This window comes from Pelophylax lessonae, assembly GCF_965119305.1.
Source record: "Pelophylax lessonae genome assembly, chromosome: 5".
NCBI classification, from domain to species: domain Eukaryota; kingdom Metazoa; phylum Chordata; class Amphibia; order Anura; family Ranidae; genus Pelophylax; species Pelophylax lessonae.
The window spans coordinates 473,413,757-473,427,251 of NC_138772.1; the positions used below are offsets into that span (position 1 = coordinate 473,413,757).

Below are 13,495 nucleotides of genomic sequence, written 5' to 3' on the forward strand. Positions count from 1 at the left end.
TTTCCTACAGCCCCTAGTCCAGGACACACCTGCCTTTCTAAAGGACACTTCCCAATGCATACGCGAGTTGACACAATTGGAGGTGGAAGTTGAGTTGCTATTAGTGACTGCGGACGTTTCTTCTCTTTATACCATCATACCCTATCATATGGGGTACGAAGCAGTCAGCATCTTTTTAGATCAAAGTTATGATCTCCCTTTACAACAAAAGTATTTCATTCTTAAACTTCTCAAGTTCGGAATGGAACATAATTACTTATATTATGGTGGAAACTTCCATTTGCAAAAGACCAGCGTGGCTATGGGCGCCAAGTTCGCCCCTAGCCTCGCAAACTTTTTTATGGCTTTATGGGAAGACCGGAACATCTTTACAAATAGAGAGGAAGTGTTCTTTTGGAGAAGGTATATAGATGATGTGCTGATGGTTTGGAAAGGGGATGTGGACTCTGCACCGTTTCATGGAAAGGCTGAACTGCAACAATTGGGCAATACGCTTCATATATGCATTCAGTAAGGAGTCGATCCTCTCCTGAAGATAATCAAAATCGAGGAAGTTGATGGAGCTTTTGTACGGCAACTTATTTTAAACCGGCAGATAACGGGTTTATTTCAAGTGATAGTTGCCATCACCCTACGTGTATCTCCTCTGTCCCTAAGAGCCAATTCAGATGGATTCGACGTAACTGCACTGATACCGAGGTTTTCCGGAATCAGAGTGAAGTTCTGAAGGAAAGATTTCTGGAGAAAGGTTTCAACAAGAAATCTTTGGAGGATGAGATCCAAACAACAAGTTTATTACAACAGAAGGAGTTGATTGTTCCTAAACAAAAACAGGATAAGGGTATCTCATCTAAGTTTGAGTATGCCTTTGTGACATCCTTCTCTAATGGATATGGGTGATCAATCGAACCTTCCATAAATATTGGAATATACTAAAAGGAGATAAGATGTTGGGCCCTACACTTCCGGACAAGCCCCAAATCATTTATAAAAGAGCTCAGAACCTTAAGGATTTAATAGCTCCAAACCCTGTGGACAAACCGGTGGTTCCGAAAATGTTTGGTAACCTTAAAGGCTTCTTTCTGTGTAAAAGGTGCAGGGTATGCTAAGAGTCAAAAACCGTCAGGACTAAAACCTTCAGTTCGACAGTCACGAAACGGAAGTATAACATAAAAAGTTGCATTACATGCCATACCAAGGGGGTGGTTTACCTTCTAACCTGCAGCTGTGGTTTACAGTACGTGGGTAGAACTATAAGGACACCAAGCATCAGGATCGGGGAACATTTGGATAATATCAAGAAGGGTTTCCCCAGACACAGCGTGTCATTACACCACGACAGATGCCACGGAAAAAAACACTCCCAATTAGAAGTCATTGCCATTGAAAGCTACTCCCCCCATTGGAGAGGTAGTAATATGAAACTTAGCATTTCAAGGAGAGACCTTTTGGATTCACGAATTGAAATGCTACCAGCCTTATGGCATGAATGTGGAATGCCCACATCAATAATCAGTGATATACAGGGGGGGGGGGGGGATCTCGGTCATTAGGTCTCAAATAGGCCATTGAGGACCCCCACCTCTTTTTCTTTTCACATTTTCTTCCTCTTCCTTTTTATAAACCTTCATGGCATATTTTTATATATATCTATTTACAACCTGGTGCGTTAATATATCCATTTTACTATTTCTGTTCCCCATTATATGTATGGCCCTTGAATGTTCTCTTCAGGTCCGGCACCTATATAATTTTTTGATTTGTGGCAACCCAGGCTAGTACATATTTACATTTTGGGGATGGTCTGATATATTATCTGACAGCCCAATTAATGAATTGTACTAATATTTTTTTCCCTCCATACATATAAATACAAGTGGCTGTTGTTGTTGGCAAGTTGTAGATGCAGAGTGAGTTTTTTTTTTTCATATAAGTATTTTTTGGGAAGTTCCAGGACTTTCCTACTTTGCTCCTCTTGCTTTGCTTCCTGGGTAGCTGTCAGCGGAGACATCCGGTCCGTCAAACCAGAAGCAGAACAGCAACATCCGGTTCACGAAAACCGGAAGTGTGATGTCATTGCACTTCCGGTACGCCGCCACCGCCGGACCGGAAGTGTTCAACACATGTGGCTATCTAAAAAAGGAGGTTGACAGAGCGCCCCGAGCTCCAGTCCCAGTAGACGACCCCTGTGTAGAAACGCATCGGTAGGAGCTGGTCACTTGGTCACAGAACCGTTCTGCAGGCGGTCGTGATATTTTTCAGCTATTGTCGTATCTATTTCACTTGGATTGCTGTAAGTGTATTTGCTTTTATTACATTTTAGTTTTAAGGATAATGCACTATCAGCCCCCTTTTTTTCTCATGGGAAATCAATTTTGGGCCACTTCACTTTCAGTCGTACCAAGATCGTGTCTAGATGCTGCAGGTGGACCTGTCCAGGAAGATCCGGAAAGGGGAGTGCTCTACCTCCCAAGATTTGCTGACACGGGATCCCCTATTAACAACAGCTTGAAGCTTTTACCTCCTTTATCTCCGGTAAGAGTTCATTTTTACCACTGGGGTGTCACCTTTTATCACTACACCACTGCGTGTTATTTGGAGGTCACTTTTTATTGGCTACACGGTAAGAGGCCACTCACAACGTTGCTTTGATACACCTTTATTCAAGTCACCATTCCAGTTGTGGATTTCACTTCTCACAAGATCATCTTTATACATATGTTTGATTATGGACTATGACCTTTAAGTCAACCACTACTTAAAAGACATTCATTAGGCTTTGGTGTTTGCCTCACTGTACATGATTTGTATTTATGTAACCAGTTGTGTTGCTACACATTTTTGGAGCGCACTATTTTTCTTTTTACTTATAATCAGCTTTGGACAAGGTGACAAAGGGCCAGCAGTAGCAGCCAATCAGAATCCGCAGCAATGTACATGTGCTGGCAGTGAATATACCAACAATTGGAAAGAACAGTGTGATAATCTGAGCAGTGTAGGACACAGAGGAGGTAGTAGGCAATTGGGTGGAGGGGTTCTACAGTATATAAAACAGCACATCACACCACCCTAGGAAAACCTTTGATAACGCCCTATGGGAGGGGCGAAATGCATCAGTGACCGCAGGTGGTGACATTTCTGGCCGGTAAGACCCACCCACGCTGTGAACTTCCAGTTTGGCTTTTGCTTGTATACTTTGAGTAAGTGTTATTGTTTTTACCTTGCTAATTTACCAATAAATGGAATTACACTATAGGGATCCACCTTGCCATCATCTCCAAACATATTCATAAGTATCATATTGCTCCACTGCATACCACTGGGGAACAAACCAAAAGGGCCTTCCGCTTCCAGCACACCCAGGATAACAAGCACTTGTGCCTCTTATAACTAGGAGTCCATACTAGCTGAGGAGTGAGTGGGGACACTGAAGGGGGGCATGATTTGCACTTTATCTCAAGAAACAGCATTTTGGCACTTTTAGAAATTACATGATGGATTAACACGCTTTGCATATATGAAGACATAAGAATATGGACTAATATTTGTATGTCACCATTCTTTTTTGTTTATGTTGTTGAAAACAATAAGGAACTATTTATTGACGTACCCACCACAAGATTTATAAGGGGGATTCACTTATTTTGTAATTAGGTTGAACTCTATACACTTCTCCATGCACTTTAAAGGCACAGCACTTTATTAAAGCAGTAATTGTTGGTGTATAGAATTCACATTTGGATTATCCTTAACGTGAGAATATAGATTGGATTTTAATCAGAGCAATGTGTTGCTAATCCTTCAGCGCTGAGAGAGAACTATAAACAATGTATCATTTGGTTCTTTTAGATCAATGGAATGAACTTCGGTCTGTAAATGGAGGTCAGTTTAACCACCTAAAGACTAGGCCTTTTTCTGCAACTTGTTGGTTACAAGTTACCCAAACATACATTATATATATATATATATATATATATATATATATATATATATATATATATATATATATATATATATATATTAGCAAAGAGCCTAAAGATAAAAATAAAGGTGGTAGCAATATTTTATGTCACACTGTATTTGTGCAGCGGTCTCTCAATTTTTGTTGGAAAAAATACACTTGAAATTAATAAAAAAAAAAAAAAAAAACCTTAAGCAGTAAAGCTAGCCCAATTCTTTTGTATAAGGCCTCATGCACACGGGGCATTATTAAAACGTCAGTAGAAAGCTGTAGAAGGAGTTTTTCAGCTTTTTTACAGTAGTGTTTTTAAACTTTAACTTTTGTCAGCCATAGCATTTTGCTTTTTTGAGCAAAACTAGACTCCCACCACAAAAGCTTATTGCTCAAAAATGTTGACAAATGCCAAATAGCCGCATTTTTTGAGTTTTTAAGCTTTTATCGGCGTTAGAATGTTTTTACAGCTAAAAAACGCCTCTGAAAACCCGCTAGTTTTTGGGGGTTTTTTTCCAGCCAGAAAACACCCCTGCCAAAAACTACTGATAACAGCCTGTGTGTGCATGGACACATAGGATAACATGCTGGGGAGTTTACTGGCTGCAGAAAAAACCATCAGATGCCAAAGACGTCCAGTGTGCAAGAGGTCTTAATGTGAAAGAGGTTACGCCGAGAATCGTGAGAGAATCGTAGTCTTTATTCTAAGCGAAAAAAAATTCTCATTTTATCCAGAATCATGCAGCTCTATTACTTACCAAATCCCAGGTTCCCACAGACATCTCCAAGCTATGCAAACGGCCCCCACAGCCTCTTCTTAAATGTGCTCCAGTGGTTGCAAGCACTGCATCGTACGCTAGGACATCCCGGGACCACCCCACAAGTTGGAGCTTAAGGAAGTAGAGGTTCCGGATAAGAAAGGAATAAGGTAAGGAAAAGTCCCCTGTAACTGGTAACCTGGTCATAAACGAGCATTCACCCCTTGCAGTACTGGGGGAGCCCCACTACAAGGGAGGAGGTTTCTTTTGTCGGGAGTTCAGCTTTAAAATAAACAATTTTATGATATTCACCTTTAATCAGGAGCGCAGCATTACAACGTTAGATCAGGAACTTGTGCACACACAGCCAGCCTAACGTTTACACACCATTCCACATAACTGTATTACAGAAATCCAATGCTCCCTGACAAAGGTGTTGTCCGTCCCCTGACAGCTGAGAAGATTACACAGCAGGGGATAATCCAGTATGTAATTCCAATCAGACTCCTGTCTAAGTCCTGACAAATTACACACCCTTATCACAGGTGACACTTTGGCCTGATAGCCACAATGAGAAAATTAGACTCCTACTATACTACATGTATTTAGAATACCCTCATGGGAACACTGGCTGAGAATGTATAGAGGCAGGGATGTCACAAACCCTTTAATAGTAATTTAATAATATTAAAGTAATACACTCAGATCCAGGCAGGGCCTATATACAAATACACACAGTCAGCAAATTCTCCTTTTTTCTTTTTAACTTGGCTCCAGCCAAATAGAAAGTTAGTATATGTAACCTGGGGAAAGGTTACGGGGGTTACCTATCAAATTTAAAAGGAGAACTCCTGTCTAAGTAAAGAGGAGAATATTTTTTTATTACAGAGTTCTTGAAATTGCAAAACAGAAGTAAACAATTAATTGAAAGGAGTTTAAGAGTCCATTCACACTGCCGCAACTTGTGAGGTGACTTGTGTGCCCTCAGGTCGCTTGACATAACAAAAGCAATGTTAATCAATGAGTGCCGTCTTAATTGGCACTACTGAAGTCGCTCCGACTTCAGAAAAGGGTCCTGTACTACTTTGAGGCGACTTGTATCCGACTTGTCCCATAGACTTCAATGGGAGTCGCCTCCTTATCTTATTTGAAGCGACTTGTGATCCGACTTTGCATGAAGAAGGAAAATTAGCCAGGCATTCCCCACATTGCAGCCATGCCTACAGTTCCTATATACCATTATATCTGCCTGGTCTGTGTGAGTGGCACTGGTGGACACCGATTCGTGGTACTGATACGTGGCACTGATATGTGGCACTGGTGGACACTGATATGTTGCACTGACACTGATTCGTGGCACTGCTACGTGGCACGTATACACATACAGGTGTGAAAGGAGGGGAACCCTATCCCTGTGCTACTGAAATTATTTGCAGGGATGGTGTTACCCTCCTTTCACACCTATATGTGTGTGTGTATATTTATATATATATATATATATATATATATATATATATATATATTATATGCCCAATAAACGCCTGAAACAAAAAACGCCCAGGTGTGAAAGGAGCGGAGCCCTATCTCTGCGCTACTAAAAATTCTAAGAAAAATTATCTTTTTTTTCCTGGTTCTGGACATGCTACAGAGCTGAAACTTCACCGGTACACTTTTTAGACCCCCCCCCCCCCCCCCAGATACTAAATCCAAAGAAATCTCTTTTTTTTTTTTTCAATAATTGGCTCTTTATCAAAGACGACAATTTTTAAGAACTTTTTTTTGTGTGATTGAGCATGACCAAGAACAATCATATTCTGATTGGCCAAATACAAAGTCGTCTATCATAAAGGTCGCGCTAACAGGTCGCCCCTTATGAGGCGACTTAGAGGTCGGGGTAGTGTGAACCGGCTCTTAGGGCCCTTTCACACATACGGACCGTTTGTCAGTTTTTCATCCATCCGTTGACGGATAAAAACACGGACATTAATGCATTCCTATGAAAAAACGGATGATCATCCGTTTTCATCCACTTCCGTCAATGTCTGTTTTTCTAAATGGATGAAAGCCCTATTTTTCTTCCGTTAAAAAAAACGGATTGGAAGAAAAAAAACGGATGTAAACGGACAATTGGATTGGTAGCGAATGTAAAAAAAAAAAAAAAAAAAAAAAAAAAAACCAGATCCATTTTGACGTGATTGAACTGATGAACTGATGAACTGAACAGACCGGATACTTCACAGTCAAAGAGAAAAAATGACCGCACTCAGGAACTTGATGAAAACATCGAAGCATTTATTCCTCATCAGCAATAAAGTGCAGACAGTACATCACAGGGACATGCGACAGGTTGACGCGTTTCACGATACTGGAGATCGCTTACTCATAACGAGTAAGCGATCTCCAGTATCATGAAACGCGTCAACCTGTCTCATGTCCCTGTGATTTACTGTCTGCACTTTATTCATGGTGAGGAATAAATGCTTCAATGTTTTCCTCAAGTTCTTGAGTGCGGTCATTTTTTCTCTTTGACTGTGAAGTATCTGGATGGCGGATCCGACTCACACCGGAATGTTTTGTCTCACCTGAGCGGCTTTTCTTTGTCAGTATCAACTGAACGGAACGTATGAGTGAAAGGGGCCTTAAAGCGGGGTAGTGAAGGCTAAGGCTCAGTTCACACTGGGGTGGCTTCAAAGTCACCTAACTCTGAAGCCACACCTTGCAGCACGACTCCAGCGTGGCTTGCAAACGACTTTTGTAATAGAAGTCAATGCAAGCTGCTCCTTAGTCGCCCCCAAGAAGTGCAGGAACCTTTTTCTAAATCAGAGCGACTTGAGTCGCTCCGATTAGAAAGGTTCCATTGCACTGAATAGAGCGCGAATAAGTCATCTGACAAGTTGTCCCAGTGTGAATCGGGACTAAGACTACATTCACATGAGCATTTTGGCGCACTATGAATCCCAGGCTTCTGTCGAATTTTCTTTGTGGAAAACCAGCATTCGATCTGTGCGTGCAGCCAATAGCTACAAGCGCTGATCAGAGTATTCTGGCGGGGGAGTTCTCCTGTCAGAATACAATAGCGAAGTGGAAGAGATGCCTGCATCACGCATCATTGCATTGATGTGGGGAATCTGTTTTTTTTTTTTTGTTCAACCCACTGCTTGAGCAGAAAAAAAAAAAAAAGGAACAGGTACACCCAGCTTTAGCCTTTTCTTCCACTTTAAAACTTAGGGCTCCATTCATATTAGCGCGACTCCAAAGTCACATGATTTCCAGTGCGATTTTGGAGCAAAGCTTTGATCCGACTTTACATTTGCTGGACTAAAGTTGCATCAAAAGTCACACCTGAGTAGTGCAGGCCCTTTTTAAAGTTGCTGTGACTTTAAGTCACACCGATTTGAACATTGCCAGCATGGTTCCATTTGTGGTGGGATGACAGACTAATGCGCATACGCAGGGATTATGTCATTGGCCAACAGACACACCTGGGGAGAAGATGCCAGCGCCAGGCAGGGACCTGGACTGCTAGAGAGGAGATCCGTTTAGCGCCTTTAGTTACACTTCAAATTGGGGCGAGCGGCTGGGTTCCATACACAGCACCTGGCACCTTAAACCACTTGAACACACAGCCCATTCATGGACTAGGGACCTCAGCACCTGTGTGAACGAGGATATCCACCAGTGGTGGTCATCTTTAGGCCCCTTTCACACAGGCGGACCGTTCAGATCCGCCTGTTCGTTTTTTTGGCGGATCTGAACGATCCCCCCATGCAATCCTATGGGGCATCGGATGGCAGCGGAGACATGTCCGCTGACATCCGACCTGATCCGTCAAATCTGGACAAATGGAAACCCTATTTTCCATCCGTCCAGCAGATCGGATCGGATGAGAACGGACCGACGGTCCGTTCCCATCCGATTTCCCCCATAGAGATGCATGGGGAACTGACAGCTGTGTCTCCGCACACAGCACGGAGACACAGCTGTCATCCTCCTGCTCAGCGGGGGATCGGCGGCTCGATCCCCCGCTAAGAAAAATGGCATCCGTCCGACGGACGGATAGTGTGAAAGGAGCCTTAATGATATGGGGCCTTTTAGGGATTATTCATCATCAAAGATAACAGACACACAACAGAATATACAGTGGGTACGGAAAGTATTCAGACCCCCTTAAATTTTTCACTCTTTGTTATATTGCAGCCATTTGCTAAAATCATTTAAGTTCATTCTTCTTCCTCATGAATGTACACATAGCACCCCATACTGACAGAAAAACACAGAATTGTTGACATTGTTGCAGATTTATTAAAAAAGAAAAACTGAAATATCACATGGTCCTAAGTATTCAGACCCTTTGCTCAGTATTTAGTAGAAGCCCCCTTTTGATCTAATACAGCCAGGAGTCTTTTTGGGAAAGATGCAACAAGTCTTTCACCTGGATTTGGGGATCCTCTGCCATTCCTCCTTGCAGATCCTCTCCAGTTCTGTCAGGTTGGATGGTAAACGTTGGTGGACAGCCATTTTTAGGTCTCTCCAGAGATGCTCAATTGGGTTTAAGTCAGGGCTCTGGCTGGGCCATTCAAGAACAGTCACGGAGTTGTTGTGAAGCCACTCCATTGTTATTTTAGCTGTGTGCTTAGGGTCATTGTCTTGTTGGAAGGTAAACCTTCGGCCCAGTCTGAGGTCCAGAGCACTCTGGAGAAGGTTTTTGTCCAGGATATCCCTGTACTTGGCCGCATTCATCTTTCCCTCGATTGCAACCAGTCGTCCTGTCCCTGCAGCTGAAAAACACCCCCACAGCATGATGCTGCCACCACCATGCTTCACTGTTGGGACTGTATTGGACAGGTGATGAGCAGTGCCTGGTTTTCTCCACACATACCGCTTAGAATTAAGGCCAAAAAGTTCTATTTTGGTCTCATCAGACCAGAGAATCTTATTTCTCACCATCTTGGAGTCCTTCAGGCGTTTTTTAGCAAACTCCATGCGGGCTTTCATGTGTCTTACACTGAGGAGAGGCTTCCGTCGGGCCACTCTGCCATAAAGCCCCGACTGGTGAAGGGCTGCAGTGATGGTTGACTTTCTACAACTTTCTCCCATCTCCTGGCTGCATCTCTGGAGCTCAGCCACAGTGATCTTTGGGTTCTTCTTTACCTCTCTCACCAAGGCTCTTCTCCCCCCATAGCTCAGTTTGGCCGGACGGCCAGCTCTAGGAAGGGTTCTGGGCGTCCCAAACGTCTTCCATTTGAGGATTATGGAAGCCACTGTGCTCTTAGGAACCTTAAGTGCAGCAGAAATCTTTTTGTGACCTTGGCCAGATCTGTGCCTTGCCACAATTCTGTCTCTGAGCTCTTCAGGCAGTTCCTTTTGACCTCATGATTCTCATTTGCTCTGACATGCATTGTGATCTGGAAGGTCTTATATAGACAGGTGTGTGGCTTTCCTAATCAAGTCCAATCAGTATAATCAAACACAGCTGGACTTAAATGAAGGTGTAGAACCATCTCAAGGATGATCAGAAGAAATGGAAAGCACCTGAGTGTCACAGCAAAGGGTCTGAATACTTAGGACCATGTGATATTTCAGTTTTTCTTTTTTAATAAATCTGCAACAATGTCAACAATTCTGTGTTTTTCTGTCAGTATGGGGTGCTATGTGTACATTCATGAGGAAGAAGAATGAACTTAAATGATTTTAGCAAATGGCTGCAATATAACAAAGAGTGAAAAATTTAAGGGGGTCTGAATACTTTCCGTACCCACTGTATTCTAAGGCCCCTTTCACACATACGGTCCGTTCAGTTCATCAGTGCAGTCACGTCAAAATGTATCAGTTTTCCATCCAGATACATTGATGTCCGTTTTTCATCCGTCAACGGATGGATGAAAAACAAACAAATGGACAGCATGTGTGAAAGGGGCCTAAAGCCTGATACACACTGACAGCTCTGGTTGGAGCCGCTGTACTAACCATGTGAGGTTAGTTCAGCGATCTCCTCCGCTGAGCTGTTGTGTTCTGATGCCCCCCTGGCCGGAATACTCCAATCGCTCTCGGCAAATAGCGCTGATTGGGAGTTATTGGTTGTTCGACAACCGACACACACATGGGCCGAATGTCAGCTGGTTTTTTTTTTTTAACCTGCTGTTGTCTCCTGACATTCGGCTCGTGTGTACCCGGCTTTAGGGCTCTTTCACACGGGCGATCCGATCAGATCCGCCTGTCAGTTTTTTAGGCGGATCTGATCGGATCCTCCATGCAGCTCTATGGGGCAGCGGGTGTCAGCGGAGACACCTCCGCTGACCCCCGCTGCCATCCGCATCCGATCCTGTGTGTGAAATCTGGACGGATGGAAACCCTATTTTTCCATCCGTTCAGTAATCGGAGCGGAGCCGATCGGATGAGAGCGGACAGGCGGTCCGCTCTCCTCCGATCCCCCATAGAGGGCAGCGGGTGCTGAGACACCTCCCTCTCCGCTCTGCAAGTGGAGACGGAGCTGTCATCCGCCGGCTCAGCGGGGATCGCGGATCGATCCCCGCTGAGCAACACGGATACGACTACGGAGGCGGACCGTGTGAAAGAGCCCTTAGACTATCAGTATCATATAAGAGATGGTGGGGAGCGCAGGCGCGGTGCGCGAGATGGTCAGAGGCCGCAGGCGCCGCACAGGAGACGGGTCAGAGACCGCAGGCGCCGCACAGGAGACGGGTCAGAGACCGCAGGCGCCGCACAGGAGACGGGTCAGAGACCGCAGGCGCCGCACAGGAGACGGGTCAGAGACCGCAGGCGCCGCACAGGAGACGGGTCAGAGACCGCAGGCGCCGCACAGGAGACGGGTCAGAGACCGCAGGCGCCGTACAGGAGACGGTCACAGGTGGTGAGATTTCCCGATCTGTGCAGACAGGGAAATGTCTCGGTGTCTGTGATTAGAGGTGTGGTCTTCCTGGCGGGATCGGACAGGTGGGATCCCGCACACGTCTGAGCCCATTCCTACAGGACAATAGACTCTGAGCTGTGTATATCTGCTGCATGCAACACCTGAGGCTCCCGGGCACCAAAATGCGCCCACATTTTATGTTATATGACCGGATACACCCGTGTGCTCCAATCACACCTAGCATAGCGGGAACCTGCGTCTCTGTGCGATTTTTGGGTGCGTTGTCACACGCCGCACATAGGACAACCCAATGAAGCTCCTGAACCTTTTCTAGCATGGAGTGTCAGGTGACAAAAGGTACATCTACTAGCCAATGAGAGCGCATTATACACAGGCCCAGCGTGAGAAATTCTCACATAGTACTTCATGATAAGCAATGACCATGTGGCAGAGGCAGGTCTTTATGATTTGGCGCCAGGCTTCTGAGCACACCCCCATCCGAGACATGTCACCACAATTCATGGAATACCCCCCAGCCCAGTGTGTGGAGGGGGCTCTGATCTCCGGAGAGACCAGCACAGAGCCCCCCCCCCCCCGTGACGTCATCATCCCGGGCCCCCGGTGCCGCTCTCTGCCCTCCTACCTCCGTCCAGCGGGGCCGCTCGTTGCTCAGGGCGGGGAGGATCTCCCGGTGACGCGGTGTGTCCGGTGTGGGAGTGCAGCCACTACAATGACACGTAGACGGGGAGCTGTGTACCGAGCGCTCACATTTCACAGCTCTGTCCGCTGTCTGTTTATAAAGGAACCCGCCCTGTGATAGGAGAGCTGTGCGGGGAATGCTGCATGCCTGGCTTCCCCCTCCCATGGGGAATGCTGTGTGCCTGGCTTCCCCCTCCCATGGGGAATGCTGTGTGCCTGGCTACCTCCCTCCCATGGAGAATGCTGTGTGCCTGGCTGCCTCCCTCCCATGGAGAATGCTGCATACCTAGCTGCCCCCTCCCATGGAGAATGCTGCATGCCTGGCTGCCCCCTCCCATGGAGAATGCTGCATACCTCGCTGCCCCCTCCCATGGGGACTGCTTCATGCCTGGCTGCCCCCTCCCATGGGGAATGCTGCATGCCTGGCTGCCCCCTCCCATGGGGAATGCTGCATGCCTAGCTGCCCCCTCCCACGAGGAATGCTGTGTGCCTAGCTGCACCCCATAGAGAATGCTGCAAGCCCACCTGCCCCCCCCCCCCCAACAGGGAATACTGCATGCCTTGCTGCCCCCCCCCCCAATAGGGAATGCTGCACGTCTTGCTGCCCCCCCCCCCCAACAGGGAATGCTGTGTGCCTGGCTCCCCCCCTTTCTACTGCCCAATAATGGCATTAGCCCATAGGGAGGGCACAGAGCTCTTCTGTCTGCTTGTCCTCCCCCCATCCTCGCCTCTGTGAGGAACGGACATTAACCACTTCAGCCCCGGAAAGTTTTACCCCCCCCCCCCCCCTAATGACCAGGTCCTATTTTGCGATTCGGCACTGCGTTGCTTTAACTGACAATTGCGCGGTCGTGCGACGCTGTACCCAAAACAAAGATTGATGTTCTTTTTTCCCCACAAACAGAGCTTTCTTTTGGTGGAATTTGATCACCTCTGCGATTTTATTTTTTGCGCTATAAACAAAAAGCCAACAATTTTGAAAAAATATATATAGTTTTTTACTTTCTGCTATAAAATGCATCCATAAAAAAATGTAAAAGTTATATTTCTTTTTCAGCTTAGGCCAATATGTATTCTGCTACATGTGTTTGTTAGAAATCCCAATAAGTGTATATTGATTGGTTTGCACAAAAGTTATCGCGTCTACAAACTATGGGAAAGATTTATGGACATTTTATTTATTTTTTTCATTGTTTTATTAGTAATGGCGGCGAT

General features: G+C 45.4%; 1 protein-coding gene across 2 annotated transcripts in view; it reads right to left on the reverse strand.

Annotated features, from left to right (window-relative positions):
- TRIQK (triple QxxK/R motif containing) overlaps positions 1–12,355 on the reverse strand; it is a 317,628-nt gene extending 305,273 nt beyond the window's left edge. Inside the window, exon 1 of one of the 2 annotated variants that reach the window (XM_082258324.1) lies at positions 12,225–12,354. The gene's annotated coding sequence lies outside the window, so the exon portion shown is untranslated. Of the gene's footprint in view, positions 1–12,224 lie in introns of both variants that reach the window. The other variant, XM_082258323.1, reaches the window with a different exon arrangement.
- Between the last annotated feature and the right edge of the window lie 1,140 nt (positions 12,356–13,495).